This window comes from Pongo pygmaeus, chromosome Y (assembly GCF_028885625.2).
Source record: "Pongo pygmaeus isolate AG05252 chromosome Y, NHGRI_mPonPyg2-v2.0_pri, whole genome shotgun sequence".
Classification (NCBI taxonomy): domain Eukaryota; kingdom Metazoa; phylum Chordata; class Mammalia; order Primates; family Hominidae; genus Pongo; species Pongo pygmaeus.
In genome coordinates this window covers 6,560,645-6,583,973 of record NC_072397.2, presented here as the reverse complement: position 1 = coordinate 6,583,973, position 23,329 = coordinate 6,560,645, and the positions used below count along the sequence as shown (strand labels likewise).

General features: G+C 38.5%; 1 protein-coding gene across 14 annotated transcripts in view; it reads right to left on the bottom strand.

Annotated features, from left to right (window-relative positions):
- Positions 1-23,329, bottom strand: part of LOC129025937 (neuroligin-4, X-linked) — a 292,127-nt gene that overhangs the window by 218,246 nt on the left and 50,552 nt on the right. For 4 of the 14 annotated variants that reach the window (XM_063661007.1, XM_063661002.1, XM_063661003.1 and 1 more), the window contains one exon: positions 4,956-5,034. The exons of the other annotated variants lie outside the window; for them this stretch is intronic. The gene's annotated coding sequence lies outside the window, so the exon portion shown is untranslated. The remainder of the gene's footprint in view (positions 1-4,955; positions 5,035-23,329) is intronic. 14 annotated transcript variants of the gene reach the window in all.

Below are 23,329 nucleotides of genomic sequence, written 5' to 3'. Positions count from 1 at the left end.
AAGCAAGAGTAAACAAATTTAAACCCTAGTGGAAGACAAGAAAGAAATAAGATTGGAGCAGAACTGAAGAAGATAAAGACACAAAAAACCCTTCAAAAAAATCAGTGAATCCAAAAGCTGATTTTTGGAAAAGATTAACAAAACAGATGTATTGCTAGCCAGACTAATAAAAAATGAAAGAGAAAAGTATCAAATAGACACAATAAAAAATATTAAAGGGGATATCACCACTGATCCCACAGAAATGCAAGCTACCAGCATAAAATACTATAAACACCTCTACAGAAATACCAGAAGAAATGGATAAATTCCTGGACAAATACACTCTCCCAAGAATAAACCAGGAAAAAGCTGAATCCCTGAATGGACCAATAACAAGTTCTGAAATTAAGGTAGTAATTAATAGACTATCAAGTAGAAAAAGCCCAGAACCAGACAGATTTATAGCTGAATTCTACCAGCGATACAAAGAGGAGCTGGTACCACTCCTTCTGAAATGATTCCAAACAATAGAAAAACAGGGACTCCTCCCTAACTCATTTTATGAGGCCAGCATCATCCTGATACCACGAACTGACAAAGATACAACAGAAAAATAAAATTTCAGGCAAATATCCCTCATGAGCATCACTGCAAAAATCCTCAATAAAATGCTGGCAAACCAAATCCAGCAGCACATCAAAAAGCTTATGCACCATGATCAAGTCAGGTTCATCCCTTGGGATACAACGCTGGTTCAACATAAGCAAATCAATCAACATAATCCATCACATAAACAGAAACAATGACAAAAAAACACGTGATTATCCCAATAGATGCAGAAAAGGCCTTCAATGAATTTCAACACGTCATGCTAAAAACACTCAATAAACTAGGTATTGATGGAACATATATCAAAATAATGAGTGCTATTTATGACAAACCCATAGCCAACATCATACTGAATGGTTAAAACCTGGAAGCATTCCTTTGGAAAACCGGCACAAACAAGGATGCCCTCTCTCACCACTCCTATTCAACATAGTATTGAAAGTTCTGGCCAGGGCAATCAGGCAAGAGAAAAAATAAAGGATATTCAAATAGCAAGAGAGGAAGTCAAATTGTCTCTGTTTCCAGATAACATGATTGAATATTTCGAAAATCCCATTGTCTCAGCCCTAAATCCCCTTAAGCTGGTAAGGAACTTCAGCAAAGTCTCAGGATACAAAATCAATGCGCAAAAATCACAAGCATTCCTATACACTGATAATAGACAATCAGAGAGACAAGTCATGAGTGAACTCCCATTCACAATTGCTACAAAGAGAACAAAGTACCCAGGAAAACAACTTGCAAGGGAAGTGAAGGACCCCTTCAAAGAGAACTACAAACCACTGCTCAAGAAAATAAGGATACCCACAAATGGAAAAACATTACATGCTCATGAATAGGAGGACTCAATATTGTGAAAATGGCCAAACCGCCCAAAGTAGTTTCCAAATTCAACGCTATTCTCATCAAGCGAACAGTGACCTTCTTCACAGGATTAAAAAAAAAAAAACTACCATAAATTTCATATGGAACCAAAAAAGAGCTTATATAGCCAAGAAAATCCTAAGCAAAAAGAACATAGGTAGAGGCATCATGCTACCTGACTTCAAACTGCACTACAAGGGTACAGTAACCAAAACAGCATGGTACTGGTAAGAAAATAAACATATAGACCAATACAACAGAACAGAGGCCTCAGAAATAACACCCACATCTACAACCATCTGAACTTCAACAAATCTGAAAAAAAACAAGCAATGAAGAAAGGATGTCCTATTTAATAAATGGTGTTCGGAAAACTGGCTAGCCATGTGCAGAAAACGAAAACTGAACCCTTTCTTTACACCTTATACAAAAATTAACTCAAGGTGGATTAAAGAGCTAAACATAAGACAAAAAATCAAAAAACTAGAAGAAAACGTAAGCAATACCATTCAGGACATAGGTATGGGCAAAGACTTCATGACTAAAACATCAAAAACAATGGAAACAAAGCCAAAATTGACAAATGAGATATAATTAAAGAGCTTCTGCACAGCAAAAGGAACAATCATCAGAGTTAACAGGCAATGGGAGAAAATTTTTGCAATCTAGCCATCTGACAAAGGGCTAATATCCAGAATCTACAAGAAACTTAAACAAATTTACAAGAAGAAAACAAACAACCCCATCAAAAAGTGTAAAGTTTATGAACAGATACTTCTCAAAAGAAGACATTTGTGCAGCCACCAAATGTATGAAAAAAAGCTCATCATCACTGGTCATTAAAGAAATGCAAATCAAAACCACAATGAGATACGATCTCATCTCAGTTAGAATGGCAATCATTGAAAGTCAGGAAACAACAGATGTTGGAGAGGATGTGGAGAAATAGAATGCTTTTACACTGTTGGTGGTAGTGTCAATTAATTCAACCATTGTAGAAGACAGTGTGGTGATTCCTCAGGGATCTAGAACTGGAAATACCATTTAACTGAGCAATCCCATTACTTGGTATATACCCAAAGGATTATTGATCATTCTGTTATAAAGACACATGTACATGTACATTTATTGCATTCCTATTTACAATAGCAAAGTCATGGAAGCAACCCAAATGCCCATCAATGATAGACTGGATACAGAAAATGTGGCACACATACACCATGGAATACTATGCCGCCATAAATAAGAATGAGTTAATGTCCTTTACAGGGACATGAATGAAGCTGGAAATGATTATTCTCAGCAAACAAACAGAGGATCAGAAAAGCAAAAACCACATGTTCTCACTCATAAATGAGAGTTGAACAATGAGAACACATGAACATGGAGAAGTGGAACATCACACACCGGGGCTTCTTGGGGAATGGGATGCAAGGGAAAGATAGCATTGGGACAAGTACCAAATGCTTAAAGGTTTTAAAGGCTTAAAACCTAGATGATGGGTTGAAAGGTGCAGCAAACTACCATGGTACATGTATACCTATGTAATAAACCTGCACATTCTGCACATGTATACCAGAACTTAATGTATAATAAAAATAAACAATTAAATAATTCGGCAACTTGTAAATTTTTAGCATTGCAAAAAATGTTGATATTGATAATATCAATATTTTTTATTGATATCACTCAAATGTACATTATCATCATTAAAGAATCTCTGTAAATTTAACCAGCCTACGTCCTTGCTGGCAAAAAATAAAAGATCTCCCATGTGAGTTTCACAAACTAAAATGGATTTCACAAGGGATGAAATGTGGTTATTCACAGATAAGTTGATAGAGAGATTTTTAATTTTCCTAAGATAAAAAGGGGATGCCACAAATCATTTCTAAAATTTTTAATGGATAAAAAATATTTATAACAAAGGTAAAAACTAACTTCACTGTATATTTATATGTATATGTGTGTGTGTGTGTGTGTGTGTGTGTGTGTGTATATATATACACAAAGCATATATATATGTATATATATATGCTTTGGGAATATATATATATATGCTTTGGGAATGAAGAAGGACTATATGGCATGTTTTCTCTGCAAAGACTGCATGAAAAAAATTACCTCAGAATGGCATTTTTGACCAGTTTATAAATTGATTGGGTATTTTAAATCATTCTCTGCAGGGAAGTTATTGTGACTCAGGTTGTAATTATAGCAAGGCCCACACTATTCAAGCCTGTCATAATATAACGTTCAGAATAAAAACTGTAATAAATTTCTTCCCAAAGTATGAATTCCTCAAATTGAGATTGGTTTAATTTTAAGATACATATTTGATTAAGGTAAGCCCTGATCATAGGTATTTTGGTATTTGGGTCTTATCACGAATAAAATCAGATCTCCTGGGTGTTTATGGCCTTGTTTTTCAAAAGCTTGGAATATATTAGAAAATAGGAAGCTTTGTAGTTGCATTAAAAAAGTAAGATAAATGAGAAAGAGCACCCTTCCCTGTGTTTTACTTATAGACACACTGAAGGTCTGGGCCCACTGAGATGTCTGCTGTCATGAGGTTTCTGAGAGCAAGAAGCACTTGAGACATCTGCTTCCATCTCACATTCATTACGGAGCATCCAGAAAACAAAAGCAACAGAATCTGATCCTTGCCCAAATAACTGGGCTTGAAAAACAATCCTTCTATGCTGTTCACTAAGAAAGTCTAGAATAGCTATTCCTAAAACTATGCAAGCTACAGACATCTCTGGCTTCCATCTTCTTTTGTTTCTAGAGAAGACAACATTTTAGGGTACCTGAGTGGGATGTGACTTATCTTTTGTTCTGAACCCCAGAGCTCTCTGCTGTTACCTACACCAATGACCATCCTCAACACATGGCCATGAATGCATGCACACACACCTCCTTTATCCCTGCTTAACATGCATCCAACACCAGCAATCTGCCAATTCATCTACTTTTGTATGTGTACGTATTTTAATATTCTCTTCTTTATTTCTTGTCCTGTATAAAAGAGATTATAATCTAATTTGTCTTTTGTCATATCTTAGGAGTTCTTTGCAGTTATCTATGCAGTTTCTGTAAAATTTAAAAATCAAATCTCATTTAAAAATCCACCATTTTGCACCAGAGAAATTCAAATCGAAAACTCACACCAGTCAGAATGGCTACTCATAAAACATCAAAAACAACAGGTGTCTTTGAGGCTGCAGAGAAGAGAAGGCTACATATACTATTGGTGAGAATGTGAATTAGCCATTGTGTAAAACAGTATGGAGATTTCTCAAGGAACTTAAGAGGAACTACCATAGACCTGGCAATCCCATTAATGGTTTTATATATATATGAAGTAAAATAAATCATTCTAACAAAAAGACACATGCACATGTATGCTAATTACAGCACTGTTCACAATAGCAGACATGGAGTCAACCTAAGTGCCCATCAACGGTGGTTTGAATAAAGAATATCTGATGCATACATACCATGGAATACTATTCAGCGATAAAAACAAATAAAATCATGTCCTCGGCAGGAACATGGATGCAGCTGGAAGCCATTATCCTAAGTAAATTAATGCAAAAACAGAAAGTTAAATACCACATGTTCTCACTTATAAGTTGGGAACTAAACATTGGGTACTCATGAACATAAAGCAATAACAGAAACTCAAGACTACTAAATAGGATTGACGGAGAGGGGAAAGGTGGAAAACTACCTGTTGTGTACTATGCTCCACATATGTATGACAGAATCATCTGTACCTCAAACCTCAGCACCATCCAATACACCCAGAGAAAAAAACTTACACTCATACACCATGAATCAAAAAAAAAGTTAAAATTATAAAAATTTGTCAAATAAATATTGAATATGTTCAAGGTAATAAATAAATAAAATGTTATTGGAATACACACAAAAAATGAACCACTTTGAACCATTAGCTTTACTATATATTAAGTAATTGGTGAGTAAAAACGTGGCCAGGCATGGTGGCACGTGCCTATAATGCCAGGTAATTGGAAGGCTGAGCCACGAGCATCACTTGCCCAGGAGTTTGATTTTAGTCTAGGCAACATAGCAAGGCCTCTCTCAAAAAGACAGGATGACACCAAACATATTATCTTCAAGATGGTCTTGCACCATATTGCAGTTTAAGGTATCATCTCCATCACCTCCCTCTCCATTTCTATTCTTCCACTGAAGTTTAATGGGTCAGGAACATGCATGAGCCATAATGGTAGAAACCAGAATTTTCAGCAGGGGACTTAGCAGAACCCAAACTACACCCAAGGGTAGAGTTAATCATTTATATGTTACCAAAATTGATTGGATAGGAGGATATTCCATAGATAGGAAGGCCAAATACACCATTAGGAATACAGCATACATCTTTCTAGAGCAAACTATGTGGACAGCAAGATCCTACACTGACCAAAGAAATAAGACAACAGCAAAACACAGAAGTTGGCTTAATCCATTCAGGCTGCTGTAACATAATATCACAGCCTGGGGTGAGTGGCAGTGGGGCAGGTCGTGGTGGGGCTTATACACCGCAGACATTCATTGCTCCCAGTTCTGGAGACTGGAAATCCAAAATCAAGACATGGTAGATTCAGTGTATGGTGATGGCCCACTTCCTAGAGGGCTGACTTTTCCTTATGACTTTGAAAAAGGGGGAAGGAGCAAGTAATCTCCCTGGAGTATCTTTTAAAAATTCGTTAATGCCATTCATGTGGCATCCACTCTCAATATCTCATTAGCTCCAAAGCCCCTGCCTCCTAGCACCATCACTTTGGGGTTACAATGTCAACATGTGGATTCTGGAAGGACACAAGTCTTCAGATCATAGAAGTATCCTGTAAAGATCACTGTGCTTGGTAAGGGCACAGAGTGGGGTAAAGAATGAGTTCCTGCCCATGAGAAGCTTACATTTTCATGACAGTATCTATCCCTACCTGTGATGCTTTTTTTTTTCTTATTATTCATCATCTGCATATCTAAAGCTAACACAAGCAAATAATACAAGGTTACTAATGCTTGATTTTCTGTGTCAAATGTTTTCCAAACACAATTTCTAAATCAAATAATTTGCAGATTCTCTGGGCTTTGTGTTCATCTGTCTTACCTACTCAAAGTCATATATATCATCAAGGTCGTGGAAGCACACACCTGTAGTGCCAGCTGACAGAATGGTGTGTGCCACCATGCCTGTAGTGCCATGACTATCTTGTCTTCAAGAATATAGTCAGATGGATATCTTATGGTTCTCCTAAAAATCTCATTCTCCAATCCCCTAAACGGCTTAAACAATTTTGTTTTATATTTAGATAACTACATCATTACATTTTTAGTCGTTCAGCCTACACTCAAAGCTGTCTTTTGTGGTTGATTCCTCCACCATAAATCCGTATCAAGGAAGAAGTCCTCACATCTACAGATAGCCTCAACATAGGACAAGAGGCTCAATGCCATTCATTATTGGTGAAATGCAGATGAAATCACAATAGGATTAATAAAAATTTGATACAATAATATCAACTACTGAAGAAAGATCTGGAGCAACTAGAACTCCCATGCAATGATGCTGAGCCTCTGTGCAACCCCACTGCAAAACAATTTTAAATCACATTGGAAAGTAGAAGATACAGAAGCCTACGGTGCAAGTAGACACACACACACACACACACACACACACACACACACACACACACCCATCCTCTATAGGGTTTCTAAAATATTTGCATCAGGAAATATGTATAGAAATGTCCATTGCAGCCCAAATATTTTTTCTTCAACTTTTAAGTTTCAGGGTAAATGTGCTGGATTTGTAGGTTTGTTACATGTGCCATGGTTATTTGCTGCACAAATAAATCCATCACCTACGTATTAATCCCAGCATCCATTAGTTATTCTTCCTGATGTTCTCCCTCCTCCCACATTCCCAGACAGGCCTCATTATGTGTTGTTCTCTACCCACATGTGTTCACATGTTGTCATCATTGAGCTCCCACTTATAAGTAAGAACATGCAGTGTTTGGTTTTCTGTTCCTGCATTAGTTTGCTGAGGTTAATGCAGCCCAAATTGTAATTGCAAAAAAAGTTACGACAATCCAGATATCCATAAATAGGACAATGAATAAATAAATGTTGGCATATTAAAGCAGAAAGCTTTACACAACAGTCAAAAATGAATAAAATACAGATATATGGACCAAAATGGGAAAACCTCAATCATAAACGCCAAGCCATGAAACACTACAAATAGTGTGATTTTCATTTACATAATGGTAGAACTAAACAATATATTGCTCAGAACTGTGTTTGTTCTGAAATATAAAATAGCAAGGGCATTCTGAAAACCAAATCCTGAGGAAGTACATTTCTCTGAGGGGTAGGAGAGAGGAAGCAAACTCACATTGATATACAAAAACAGTGGGAATGCTCTCTTTCCTGGTCTGTCAGTGGGTACAATACTATGTACCTGATTATTTTTTACTCTTTAAAATGATTATCTGTATATTCGTTTTGATACAGGTTTTATGACTGTGATTATTTTATAATGAAAATTTAATCAAGATGCTCATCTGTATAGGTTTTCTTACTCAATGACTTTATTTTCCCATGTGCTACCAAAATATCATGGATTTAAAAATTGAAGGGAAAATATATTTCTCCATGATTATGTGACAAGCCCAATGCAACACACCCAAGACAACAGACCCACCTATTAGGCAGAAAAGCCCCGGGATCCTGCCAGCCATGGCCAGCAGCCAGGGAACTTGAGCCTGCTATAGCCGTGGTCACTAATTAGCCAAGGGCTCTCTGGCCCATCATATAGTGGCCTGGACTTCATCTCCTTCCACTGCAAAACAAGGGCTTGTACCGGTGACCTCTTTTTTTTAATCCCCTTATTTGAGACCGAGTCTAGCTCTGTCGCCAGACTGAAGTGCAGTTGCTCGACCTCGGCTTACTGCAACCTCTGCCTCCCAGGTTAAAGCGATTCTCCTGCCTCAGCCTCCCGAGTAGCTGGGACTACAGGCATATAACACTGCCGAGCTAATTTTTGTATTTTTGGTAGAGATGGGGTTTCACCATGTTGGCCAGGATGGTCTTGACCTCTTGACTTCGTGATCCGCCCGCCTCAGCCTTCCAAAATGCTAGCATTACAGGCGTGAGCCACAGCACCCGGCCGTGCCAGTGACCTCTAAAGATGCTTTCACCACCAAGATGCTCTGACACCTCAGGCTGTTATCTCCAAAGCCGACTATAGAGGCAGTATAGGAGCCCAGTGGGAGCAGAATGTCGTTCTCCGAAGTAGGAAAGCATAACGGAAGTGATGCAATCCCTACTGCAGAATATAGCAAGATTTAGTGTGCCAGAAACAGCGAAAGTCAATGCAGCCTTCCAGCCTATCCTTTAAAAATATGTCTTCCAGGCCAGGCGGGGTGGCTCACGCCTGTAATTCCAGCACTTTGGGAGGCCTAGGCGGCTGGATCATGAGGTGAGGAGTTCGAGACCAGCCTGGCCAACATCGTGAAACCCTGTATCTACAAACAATACAAAAATTAGCTGGACAAGGTGGTGTGCACCTGTAATCCCAGCTGCTTGGGAAGCTGAGACTGGAAAAACGCTTGAACCCACAAGGAGCAGGCTGCAGAGAACCTAGACTGCATCACTGGGTGACATAATCCTGGGCGACAGAGTGAGACTCTGTCTCCAAAAAAATTAAAAAAAAAAAAAGAAAAAAGAAAAAAAGAAAAATAGCCTTCCAGTTGCCTTCAGGGAGACAGAGAGTAGAATGATGGTTACCATAGGCTGGGGAGAGTAATGGAAGGGATAGAGAAGTGGGGATGGTTAACAATGGGCACAAAAATATAGTGAGACAGAATGAATAAGATCTAGCATTTCATATCACAATAGGGTATCTGCAGTCAACACTAATTTACTGCATATTTTTAAATAACTAAAAGTATAAATGGAAAGCCTGTAAAACAAATAAATGATAAATGCTTGAGGTGATGTGTACCCCATTTATTTTAATGTGATTTTTATACATTGTATGCCTATATCAAAATAGTTCATATAACCCACAGATATATACACCTACTAGGTACCTGTAAAAATAAAATGTTTTCCAACACCACATAACCTATATTAACAGGCTATAAACATGCCACCAGATTTTTGTTTACTTGAATTGTACATGAGGATTCGAAATAAGTATTTACTTTTTCCCTAGAATTCACTGTACTAATTATACTATAAAAATAATTTTCCTTCTCCTCATACATGTTATTTCATGAAAGTTTGTACTTAACTGATTATACATCAAATTATAAAGTAGATTTTAATATATGCGTACATGTCTTCAAACTAACCTGTTGTGTATATATATATACAGAATAATATAAAACATATTCATATTATTCTATTTATATAGAATAAAATAAAACACTATTCATATGAGCTTAATAGCCTAATATTTTGCTTGGTTATTTGAATAAATATTTTATATATGTAAAACATAAGAGCTTAATATTTTTCAGTTGCTTAGTTTGGAGAAATACTGTATATATGTACACACACATATATATATACAATAGATACATGAAACAGGAGCTTAATTGCTTTGATATTTTGGTTGATTATTTGTGGAAATATGTATTATATAACATAAGAGCTTAATATTTCAGTTGGTTAGTTTGAAGAACTATTTTATACATAAATATGTGGAAAGAGTAAGAGGGGGGAAAGAGAGAGAGAGATTGACAAATAGTTTGGATATATACATTTTTAGAGGTTAGAGAGATTTATATTATATATACAATACATTAAAGCTTATATTATCCATGTAATTTCATGTGTGTGTGTGTATAAATATATGTATTCAAACTAACCGAGTGAAATATTAAGCTATTAAGCTGCTTAGGTTCAGGAATTTTTCCTACTGCATTCCCTGAAAATCCCATGTTCCATGCCTTTATGCTGCAGATAATCAATACTACCAGTTGCGTGTGATGCTGATCATCTGTTTTCAGAGAGATGGTCAGACACAAGAGCAAAGTAAAGAAGAACAGGTTCAAATGCACTATAACAGGCACAAAAACACCTACTCATGCATGTATTATGTATCTGGGAGGTAGTATGGGGCAGAGAATTTGTGCAGTTTTACAACTATGATTCAAACCCTGACTCTCACTTTAACTCCAGTCAGTTGTACACCATTGTGATGGTTAACGCTGAGTGTCAACTTGATTGGACTGACTGATGCAAAGTACTGATCCCAGGTGTCTCTGTGAGGGTGTTGTCAAAGGAAATTAACATTTGAGTCAGTGGGCTGGGGAAGGCAGACCCACACTCAAGCTGGGTGGGCACCATCTCATCAGCTGCCAGGAATTATAAAGCAGGCAGAAAAATATGAAAAGACTAAACTGGCTTAGCCTCCAAGTCTACATCTTTCCTCCTGTGCTTGATTCTTCCTGCCCTGGAACATCAGACTCCAAGTTCTTCAGCTTTGGAACTCTAACTGGCTTCCTCGCTCTTCAGCTTGCAGATCGCCTACTGTGGGATCTTGAGATCCTGTGAGTTAATACTGCTTAATAAAGTTATAAATATATATATATGTATATATATATATAGACACACACAAATATAGATGTGTATATATATAAAGAGGAATTTATTATTTATGTATATATATAAACACTACTCTTTATCACATCACTAATAGGACATACATCTGGTGTGTGTTTATATTTATTATATATAAATATATATTTTTATATATGTATATTGTATTCATATACATAATTTATATGTTTATATAAAAACATATTATCTATATAAACACACACACATATATATCCTATTAGTTATATGTATATTTGTATATTCTTTACACTAAGTCTGTCCCTCCAGAGAACCCTGACCAATAGGACCATCAATGTCTCCATCATTTACTTGTTAGATGGGTAGAGTAGCAGAGTAGCAGATGTAATTCAAGGATATTAGTGCATATTCCATGGTATGTGTTTGAGGAAGTACAAGAGTATATGAATATACACACCTATATTCACATACCTTACATACAGATACCCTACATAAAGATATGCATATGTATGTGACATGGTTTGGCTGTGTCCCCACACAAATCTCATCTAGAATTGTAGCTCTTATAATTTCCACATGTAAGGGGAGGGACCCAGTGGGAGATGATTGAATCATGGGGGCAGTTTCCACCCATGACTTATTCACTTTCATGTTCTCATGTGAACTATGAGGTCACAAGGTCTGATGGTTTTTTTAAAGAGGAGTTCCCCTGCACAAGTTCTCTCATTTTGCCTTTTGCTATGTAAGATGTGTCTTTGTTCTTCCCTTGCCTTTTGCCAGGACTGTGAGGCCTCCCAACCACGAGGAACTATGAGTTCATTAAACCTCTTTTTCTTTATAAATTACCCAGTCTCAGGTATGTTTTTATTAGCAGCTTGAAAATGAAATAATACAGTATGTACATGTAAATATATATAAATTTAGAACAATAAATATCCTCCAAAGAAATCCTAGCTAATTATAATCATTCACTGAGGTACCACTGAAAGCTTCCATGGTGAAACCCACTTTGATAAAATGTAAAGATACACCAATCAAATTCCCGTAGTAAACACTCCAGCTGATGAGACAAAGCTTGCCTTTCAATTGCTACAATTGAGCCAGCCTGTGGTCCAATGCCTCCCACCTGGTCCTTCTGTGAGATGTTGGGCTTGTGCAGAAGGGACTTGGCAATAGAATTCCTAGAAGACAATTCTACAATTTTAGACATGTAGAGAGAGGTAGACCAGGGGACTTCTGTAAAGATGGCAGAGAGGGGTTAAGCACTGGATTCAAGAATATGAATATGAGACCACCAAGATTTACAGAGCGTGAGAAAGATGATACCAAAAGGAACATTGTCACCATTACTTCCTCAGTGCTTACGTTCATTGTTAGACTATGATGAGTATCTAAGGGCAAAGCCCAGAGATGCCTAATACTTGAACTTGGAAGAGAGAAAGTCTTCAGCAAACCCTATTAAATTAAAAGGAGGAAAAGAGACAAAGAAATTAGAGGAAACCAAGACACAGAATGTAGAAAACTTGCAAGGTTAAGTGTGAGGGCGTTCTTAGATCATCTCCTGTGGACATGGTACTACATCAGGTACTTCTACCACTTGCTTCACTCAGGTTTCCACCATAAAATTCTCATAGGCTTTATGATGTAGTCCCTATGGTTTTTGCCTCCAGGGATTTCATGCTGAATAGAGAGAGAACAGGGTTCAGGAAGGAGAGGTCATTCATTGATGTAGCAGTAAAGTGCTAGAGTCTTAGTTTCAGCCAATGTCAAATAAGCCTATTTTTAAAAAGGTTATCAAAACTAGTTCTGCGAATATATTTGCCTGCAATTTAGCAAACAAAATAAAGAATTCTGGATATCCTGTCACTTTTAACCCCATTTCCTGTAAAAGGGTTTCTCATTGCTGTATCTGATGGACAGAGAAAATCTTGATCACATAAAAGAAATATTTAACGCAGAGTGGTAACTGAGTTCTTCTACAAAGGAAAACTGCTAGTTTGAGTAAGAATAACAACAATGAAAAGCTCCACTTCAAAATAACACAGTTTGACCCGGAGTTAGTACTTCTGACCTGGCATGACCCTTGGCTGGTGGTGGGTCTGCAGATGGTTGATCATGTGGACAGATGGAGGTTAATGTGGACAAGAACAAATGTGTACTGCCAAGTGCAAAACAGGAACCAGAACCCTCTTGAGTAACACTGATGGGTATGTTTCTATGTCTCTTTCTTTGTTTTTCTTTCTTTGTTTGTTTCTTTTTTTAAGACAGAGTTTTCCTCTGTTGCCAGGCTGGAGTGCAGAGGCGTAATCTCGGCTCACTGCAACTACTGACTCCCTGGTTCAAGCGATTCTCCTGCCTCAGCCTCCTGTGTAGCTGTGATTACAGGCATGCACCACCACTCCCAGCCAATATTTGTGTTTTTAGTAGAGCCGAGGTTTCACCATGTTGGCCAGGATGGTCTCAATCTCCTGACCTCATGATCTGCCCGCCTCAGCCTCAGAAAGCACTGGGATTACAGGCATGAGCCAATGCACCCGGCCTCTACGTTTCATTCATAAGGAGCTTCATAACTGCTTCTCATAGCTCCCCTAATTAACTGTACAATATCCAAAAAGGTGAGGTTCTTCAGGACGTTTTCCAATCCACCACCTGTGACCCCAGCTCCGTCTTTCACAACCCTGGCTAGAGTTTCGAATTTCTATATCACAGATCCTATTTGCTAAAGTTACTTCATTTTAGGCAGACAGCTCTATGTAAGAAGTTCCTATTTCAGTGTGATGCTCTCTCTGACAGCCTACACTCTTCCCTCATGTGCTTCTTACAGTGCAGAATGACAAGATGAGGGTCTTACAAGGTATACAGCTCTAGGTTACTAAACACCACCTTTCCCACACAGTTTATTTCCTGAGTATGACACTGTACAAGCTCCGAGAAAAGGCAAACTTCATCTTCCAGCTTGAAACTTATCATTTCCACCCATTGCCCAAAATGTTTCCACTGCCATCCCCAGACAGGAATATTAATTTGTGACAACAGTGAGTCAGTTACTCCAGAGGGGCTTCTTGCCCTGGGGTCAGAACTTAACTGAGGTCAGACTTTCCATCCCTGGGTAACAACCAAGGCTTCCACAATCTGGCATATAGACAAGATGTTTCCCATAAAAACCTCTGTATCTCATATTAGAATAGGAAGGAAGAAAAGAGGAATAAAAAGAAGCTTCTTTTAAACAGGGTTCGGGAAGGAGAGGTGCAAAGTTAAAAGACAGAATCAGGGTAGGCCAAATAATATACCACAGGGATCAAAGGCAACTATCTCTTTCCAAAACTCCCTCCAAAGTCTTATGAACATTCAAACAAGGCAACGTTCATTAAAATGAAATATGTTTTGTGCCAAAAATTGCAGTAAATAGCAGTCAATAATAATTGATATTGAGACTTCCAAGCTTATAAAATGCAAATAACATGAAGATTTTAATCTGCTACACTCTTCACTTTCTTTTTGACATAAAAAAATTACCTCAGTATAGAATGTTTTCAACTAGTGAGTCTCACATTCCCCACCTCTGGCAAAATTCCTATCATCACATGCAGGTTTTTTTTTTTTTTTTTTTTTTTTAAGAAACAGGGGTATAATAAATCAAAACTCTTTCCTCTACACAATCCTCAATGCAGACGTTCTCCACCCTAAGTCCAAAAACCCCAATCCCATCCAAGTTTCTTTACTTATTTATTTTTGTGGGTACATAGCATGTATATATATTTATGAGGTACATGAGATGTTTTGATACAGGTATGCAATCACATCATGGAGAATGGGGTATCATACCCTCAACCATTTATCCTTTGCCACCTAGGTGTCTTTAGATAATTTCTATGGGTTCTACTAACTTCAATGGGAAAAAGGAATTACATGTTTAGTTTCATTAGCATGCACTGAAATTTAGTATTTTCTTCCGTTATCAATATTGGTAGGACAAATACCCCAAAATATTGTTTAAACTCAATTGTACTAAGAAATTGTGACTAGTATGAACCTCATAAGTAGATCTAGCTACTTAATGTACAATAAAGATACACATGTATTACTACAGCCCAGTTTAAATATATCTTTTAATTTTTTTTTTATTTTATTCTTTGTTGAAATAGAATCTCCCTTTGTTGTCCAGGCTGGCAACTTGAACTCCTAGCTTCAAGAGATCTTCTCACCTCAGCATCCCCAAATGCTGGGATTTACAAGCATGAGTCAATGCACCTGGCCTTAAATATTAATATTAATATATGTGGTAACTATTTCAATAAAACTGACTTCCTTTTATAAGTATTTACCTTATTATAAGACTTAAACATATCATTTTTACAAAATGTACCAATTTTCCACCAAACTGCCAGATGCAACTGTCACACACACTCACACATGCAACATGCAACACTGAGAATCCTTGGCTAACTGCCAGTCTGTGGTCATCACCGGCATGTCTACCTATCATGACCTAATGGGGACAGCAATGGTTGTAGGACAGCATTCTGCTTGTGGGTAAGGAGGATATACATGGAAGGATGAAATGCCGCCTCCTCAGCTATCTCATACGAGTCTTATCTGGCTGTTCTTCTCTCCCCTTGGAAGACCTGCCCTGAGCATAAGTACTTAAGAATAAATGAGCCAGGCACCAAGGCTCATTCTTGTAATACCAGCACTTTCAGAGGCCAATGCAGGAGTTGAGCCCAGGAGTTCCAGACCAGCCTGGGCAATATGGCAATACCTTGTTTCTAAAAAGAACTTAAAAATTACCTGGACACAGTGGTGCCTGCCTGCTGTCCTAGCTACTAAGGAGGCTGAGGTGGGAGAATGGCTTGAGCTCGAGACAGGGAAGTTGCAGTGAACCATGATCGTGCCACTGCACTTTAGCCTGGCTAACAGAGTGAAACTCTGTTTCAAAAAAATAAATAAACAAATGAATGAATGAATGTCACATATCTCCAACAAGAGGTCTTGCGTAGCTGTTGCCATACCCTCCCAGGTGAGACATGTCTTCCTGTCTTCCTGGCCATCTCTCCCTTGTGACCTTTGGTGGAACATGAGACCACCTCAGCTGAGTTTCCCCAGAGGCCACATCTGTGCTCACAAGCAATGAATAAAAAACTCTAGTGCTTCTTTCATCTAGAATATTAAGCATCTATGCCACTTGCATAGGTTGGGGGGAATCTTCCCCAAGACCAGAAAGCCTCTAACCTAGAGAGCAGTCCCAGCCACTGCATGCATGGTCCGTCTCTGTCTGAACCAAAGCTACTTAAATATCAAGACTAAGATGTGAAACTAAAGGAAGGTCAAAGACAAACATGTCCTTCCATTCACAAACACATAGAAAACCACAGTCCAAGTAAGTTTTCATCTGAAATCCCACAAATTAATGGAGGAAGCGAACCTATCTGAGGAAAGAAATTTTCATTAACAGAGCACTGCATGTGGTGTGTCAGGAACAAATATGTACTCTTTAAGGCCCATGGTGAAGAATTCCAGAAATGAACAGAATCAAAAGAGGCATTTCAAAACCTGCTTCTTCTCTGGCCCCATCTTATCAATCCCCTTATGTACCAAGTCCAGGAAAAGTAGGATGAAAGGCTCAAGGTTATAGGAGCTCCAAAATTATTTCACAACTGGCAAAATCTTCCCCATTCCTGAAACCCAAAAACAGAGGGACTATCATTTGCCTCTCTTTTGAATTATAACCTGAAACATGGCCCTTTGAAATCTCAGACCTCCCCACTGTTTTTCTTAAATATATCCATGGGAAGGTTTCTTTCTACCTACCACTTCTTTCTGTATAGGATTTTTAAAGGGGGATCTTTCTTTCACTATGGTAATCAGATGTCACACATTTTCTACAATAAGTGGGTTTCTTGGTTATTTCCAGACCTCTTATTAATATCTATTCTTTCACTCTTCCTAACCCAATTAAACCCAATTCAGCCCTCTGCCATAATTGTTCCATTTCCCCTATATTTATCCCTTAACAAGCCTGGTTCCTGCATGTTCTTTTCAATTAGCCCACCCCAGACTTAGAGGGTGTGACTGTCCACATCTATAACATCTTCAGGCTAAATTAACATCTGGCAAAAATTCCCTCCATGGAAATCTATCACTAAGACGAGTGCTATCTTAAGACTAAGTTCTGTCCACAACTTCAAATAAAGCATCATAGACTGATTCAGTCAAAAAGGTTTTTAAACAAAAAACATAAAATAATTTGTGTATATTATGTTTAAACCATTTGAATTAGTTGGACCATTACGAAAACATACTGAATTTGTGGGAGAACACATACTAATTCTCCAATAACTGGTTTCAATATGTATTAACCACATACATATTGCTCACTGCATCCTGGAACTCCTAGGCCCTAGAAATCCTCCTGCTGGTCAAGGCCCCTCAAGAAGCTGGGACTATAGGCATGTGCCATCATGTCTAACTAATTTTTTATTTTTTGAAGAGTTGGATATCCCTATGTTGCAGGCTGGTCTAGAACTCTGGCCTAAAGCAATCCTCCTGCCTCAGCCTGCCAAAGTGCTGGGATTACAGGCATGAGCTACTGTATACCTGTCCTTTTTATTTTTTTGAGACAGGATCTTTCTCTGCCACCCAGGCTGGAGTGCAGTGGCAGGATCACAGCTCACTGCAGCCTCAACCTTTCAGGCTCAAGCAACACTCCTTCCTCAGTCTCTCAAGTAGATGAATAGCTTTTAGTAATATGCTAAAGAACATTAAAAAATTATCAGATTTAAGGACATTCTAAGAGTAAATTTATAAGCCCAAAACCCATAAAAGATAAAGGAAAATCAGAAGAGCTGGTATGAAGACTGTCCTCTCTCAGAGGGTCCATTCTTGTGGAAATAGGCTGCTATTCCAGGTCAGGGGAAGGGTCCCCCAAGGCAAGACAGATCAAAGGCATCCCCAAGACAGAATGCAGCCAGTGAGTACGTCCTGCTGAAATCAGAAATTTGAGCAATAGACCCAAGGATAAGATCACGTCATCTCCCAGCTGTAAATATAAGCACTGTATGGATTTGAGTTATCACCAAAGCCAATGCTTTGTAAGCCACTAGCTTCTCATTTAATAACACAAGGAACTATACCCTTAGAGATGGTCAACAAATAATCTGACATTTACCAGGCAGAAGGTACACTGAAGAAATGTAGAACACACTAGCTGCAAAAGATAAAGTATTCACTTCCTAAGTGCCAATGCTCATTAGTAGGAAAGTCAATTCTCTTCACTTCCGAAGCTTGGGAAATGCCAGATCATAATGAAAGAAAATGGCCACTGCACAAGCATCTCTGACCACAGAATGAACATCTAGAGCTGATAATCATGTCACTGGCCCTCGAGTTAAAGGACATCACAGAATTACATAGCAGAATGCACAGACCGCCTTCAAGAAGCCACTTAGGATGACTGCCTGGGAAATGCAAACTGAGAAAATTATATTTAATTTAACCTCATGTGCAGTCAGAGAAACAGCAGGAATTGGAACAATTAAGCTGGAATTGTGCCATGGGCCATACACAACAGGCTTCCCATAGGATCACCTCCCACTGACCTGGAATAGCAGCCTATTTCCACAAGAAGGGACCCTCTGAGAGAGGACAGTCTTCATACTGCCTCTTCCAATTTTCTTTTATGGGTTTTAGGTTTATAACCTTACCCTTAGAGTGTCCTTAAAGCTAAAAATTTTTTAATGTTCCTTAGCCCTCCACACAGGAGAACATTCTGTGACTTCAGTTAAGAGAGAGACAGAAAAAAAGGAAGCTTTGGAGAAGCATTAGGTCATTTTTAAGCAATTAAAACTTTTTATAAAGAACATATCAGATAATAAAAAAGAAATGACTGAGTGAAGTTTGCTCAATCTAAATCATCATATTATTAGTAGTTTATTACTGAAACCACTTTATCTTGCCGAAGAGAACACTGGACAACATTTTTTTTTTTTTTTTTTTTGAGACAGGGTCACACAGGCTAGAGTGTGGTGGTGTGATCTCAGCTTACTGCAGCCATGACTTCCAAGGCTCAAGTGATCCTCCCACCTTAGCCTCCTGAATAGCGGAGAACACAGGCATGAACTATTACACTTGGCTAATTTTTTTCTTTTTTTTTTTTTCCATACAGACGGGGTTTCACTATGTTGCCCAAGCTCATCTGGAGCTCTTGGATACAAACAATCCTCTCACCTCTGCACAGCACAACGTTCTGTGATTGCAAGTATGACCCATTGTGCCCAGCTACAGATTTTTAAATTAAAGTAAGAATCTGAGCAAACCTAGATCCATGCTTCCTAAACTCTGCTGTATCTTAGAATCCCTAAGGAGAACTGAAAAATATCTCACTGCCCTGTCTGCATTGCAGACCAAGCAAGTCAGAATCTCTGGAGGACCATAGCACAGGCATTAATACCTATTACATTCTCCAGTTGATTCCAATGGGCAGGTACATTTGAGAAATAATGCTTTTAACTATCATATTCACATTCACATACCATTCAATCTTGGCCTTATCTCTTTCTTTTGGAAAAAAATTTGTTTCTCCAACCGTTGGAAACCTTTTCCAAACCATGCCTTTCTTTGGAAACAAAGAATAGTAAAGAAATACCATTTGACCAAGTAATCCCATTACTGGGTATATAGCCAGAGGATTATAAATCATTCTACCATAATATGTAAGTAGTATAAAACTACTTGTTTCTTTGGAAACAAAGAAAGGCATGCATGAATTTTTTTTTTTTTTTTTTTTTTTTTTTTTGAGATGGAGTCTCCATCTGTCGCCCAGGCTGGAGTGCAGTGGCGCGATCTCTGCTTACTGCAAGCTCCGCCTCCCAGGTTCACGCCATTCTCCTGCCTCAGCCTCCTGAGTAGCTGGGACTACAGACTCCCACCAAGATGCCCAGCTAATTTTTTGTATTTTTAGTAGAGATGTGGTTTCACCATGTTAGCCAGGATGGTCCCGCATGCATGAATTTTTAAAAGTCAAACTACTACAAGTGTTATTTGCACAACAGCACTTTCTTGCCCAGCATACGACATCCCACACTTGTTAGAAGGCAAGTGCTTTCAGATTTCTTAGCTTCTCTTCTTCAAATATCTTCTTGATATTTCTAAGAAATAGTTTATGCTATTTTTTCTTGATATATGATTTTTAGCTATTACCTATTAATTACCTATGGGCAACACCCAGTCTATTTGCCCCGTGTTTGTTTGTTTGTTTGTTTTTAGAGACAGGGTCTTGCTCTGTTGTCCAGGCTGCAGTGCAATGGTACAATCACAACTTACTGCAACCCCGACTTCCCAGGTTCAAAACATCCTCCCACCTCAGACTCTGCCATAACTGGGACTACAGGCACATGCCACCACACTGGCTAATTTTTGTATTTTTTTTTTCTGTAGAGATGGGTTTTTGCCATATTGCCCGGGCTGGTCTCCACCTCTTGGGCTAAAGAGATCTGCCTGTCTTGGCTGCCCAAAGTGCTGGGATTACAGGTGTGATCCACTGTACCCAGCCTTCTCTCTTCAACTTTACTGTAACTGTGCATGCAATTACTCCTGAACTAATCACTCCTGAACTAAGCATTCTACCCCAATTAAATCTTCACTGAATCACCTCCTGTTTCATCTGGAGACAACTGCTTCACATTTTCATTTCTTGCTTGTCTGTGTGTGTATTGTTCAATTTTTTCTGAACTAAAGCCCATCTCAAGTACTATTTCTACCTGGTCAAATGGCTCACTTCCTTTTCTTTTATGTTCATTCTCCTTGAAGTTTAACTCTAGGATTTCAGATGTCCCAGCCTGCTCCAGGCAATGATCTGATGTCTGAATTCTTTCAGCTCTCTTCTGTGAAGGCCACTGTTTCTTAGATTCTCCATCATTATATTCATCATTTATTCCGCTGTTTGAAGGAACACATGAACACACATCTTTCCAAAAAGGAGAGCATGAAAGGTAAATTTTTTGAAATGATACATCAGCGTAAATGCTTTGACTCTGCCTGCCCACAAACAGCTGCTCCAAGATAGCGTTCTATGTAGTAAATTATTTTTTCTTAGAATAATGAAAGTTTCTATATTTTAACATTCGGTGAAAACATGAAGCATTCTATGAAATTACAAATTCTTGAGACGGTTTGCATCTGTATCCTCACCCAAATCTCATATTGAATTCTAATCCCCAGTGTTGGAGATGGTGCCTGGAGGGAGGTGATGGCATGAGGGATGGTGGAGTTCTCTTGAATGATACTGTATATCCCCCTTGGTACTGTATAGTGAGTGAGTTCTCAGGAGAGCTGGTTGTATAAAATTTTGTAGCATGTCCTGTCTCTCTCCTCTTCTTGCTCTAGCCACATAAGATGAACCTGCTTCGCTTTCACCTTCTGCCATGATTGAAACATTCCTGAGGCCACCACAGAAGCTACCATGCTTCCTGTACAGCCTAAAGAACCATGAGCCAATTAAACCTCTTTTCTTTATAAATTATCCAATCTTGGGTATTTGCATCAGTACAAGAACGGACTAATACAAACTTCAAGCTCTTATGGTCTTTCCTACATATCTGCTCTTCTGAAATCTCACAATGTGCTTTTGGAGTTTGGAGTTTCAATTCATTCACTGTGATGAACGCTGATGTTGTTTCCTAAGCCTGGAAGTGTAGATCCCTCAATGCTGGGATGATGATGATGATGATGATGATGACAATTATTATTATTATTATTATTATTATTATTATCATCATATTTTAAGATCTGGGGTACATGGGCAGAACGTGCAGGATTGTTACATATGTATACATATGGTATGCTGGTTTGCTGCACCCATCAACCCATCATCTACATTAGGTATTTCTCCTAATGCGATCTCTCCCCCTACTCCCCACCCCCTGACAGGCCCTGGTGTGGGATGTTCCCCTCCCTGTGTCCATGTGTTCTCACTGTTCCACTCCTACTCACAAGTAAGAACATGTGCTGTTTGGTTTTCTGTTCTTGTGTTAGTTTGCTGAGAATGATGGTTTTCAGCTTCATCTATGTCCCTGCAAAGGACACGAACTCATCCTTTTTTATGGCTGCATATATTTCGTGGTATATTAGATAAAAGCAAATCAAAACCACAATGAGATACCATCTCATGCCCGTTAGAATGGCAATCATTAAAAAGTCAGGAAACAACAGATGCTAAAGAGGATGTGGAGAAATGGGAATGCTTTTACACCGCTGGTAGGAGTGTAAATTAGTTTAAACATTGTGGAACACAGTGTGGTGATTGCTCAAGGACCTAGAACTAGACATACCATTTGATCCAGCAATCCCATTACTGGGTATATATACAAAGGATTATAAATCATTCTACTGTGAGGACACATGCACAGGTACATTTATTGCAGCACTTGTTCACAATAATGCTGGGATTATTTTAAACATTATTTGAATGTAAGTCACTTTTGCTTATTTGTATTCTATGTAGCCCTTCCTGATAATACTCTTTAAATGTCAGATTCCCAGAGTCTCCATATTTGTTCCTTTCCCTTTGCTATCACTCTCTCTAATTGAAATTTTATACATTGGAGATCACCTCTTATTCACTCTCCAATAGGATTCTTTAATTTGTCTAATATATTACATTTTAATAGAATTCCCATTTTTTTAATGAGTCACTACTTCATTGTATTTCCAAAAGGTTACAGATTAATTTTGTCCCTGTTTCCTTGGTTGGTGTGTGTGCTACCTCCAGATGATTCTTTTTTCAATTTTTAAAATGAGTTTCTTATTGAAGCCTTCTCAAGAATATCTGGGATATAAGACTGCCTTTTCTCACTTAAGAATCAGGTCTGTGTGGATAGCCAGGGTTCCCTCCTCAGCAGGTAAACATATTGTACAGTACATAAGTAATAGGCCCAAATGGCCTCCAAATGCCAGTTACTGAATACTTTTCTCTGCCAGTTGAGTTTACCAAGAAAGGCATCCTCCAGAATGGACTTGAAGGAGTCCAGTGACTTTCAATTTGGAAGGAAGGACAAGAAAACTCATGATCATGAGTATGCACAGTGTAGACAATTCCCTTACAAACAAGGAGCCTAGGCCCTCACCCTCACTGCACTCTCTGATGTCTCTGGGTTCTTCTGTCCTAACTTTCCCAGGACAGACACGGAGCCTAGGCCCTTGCCCCACCTCCACTCTCTGATATCCCTAGGTCCTTCTGTTCTCAGTTAACTTT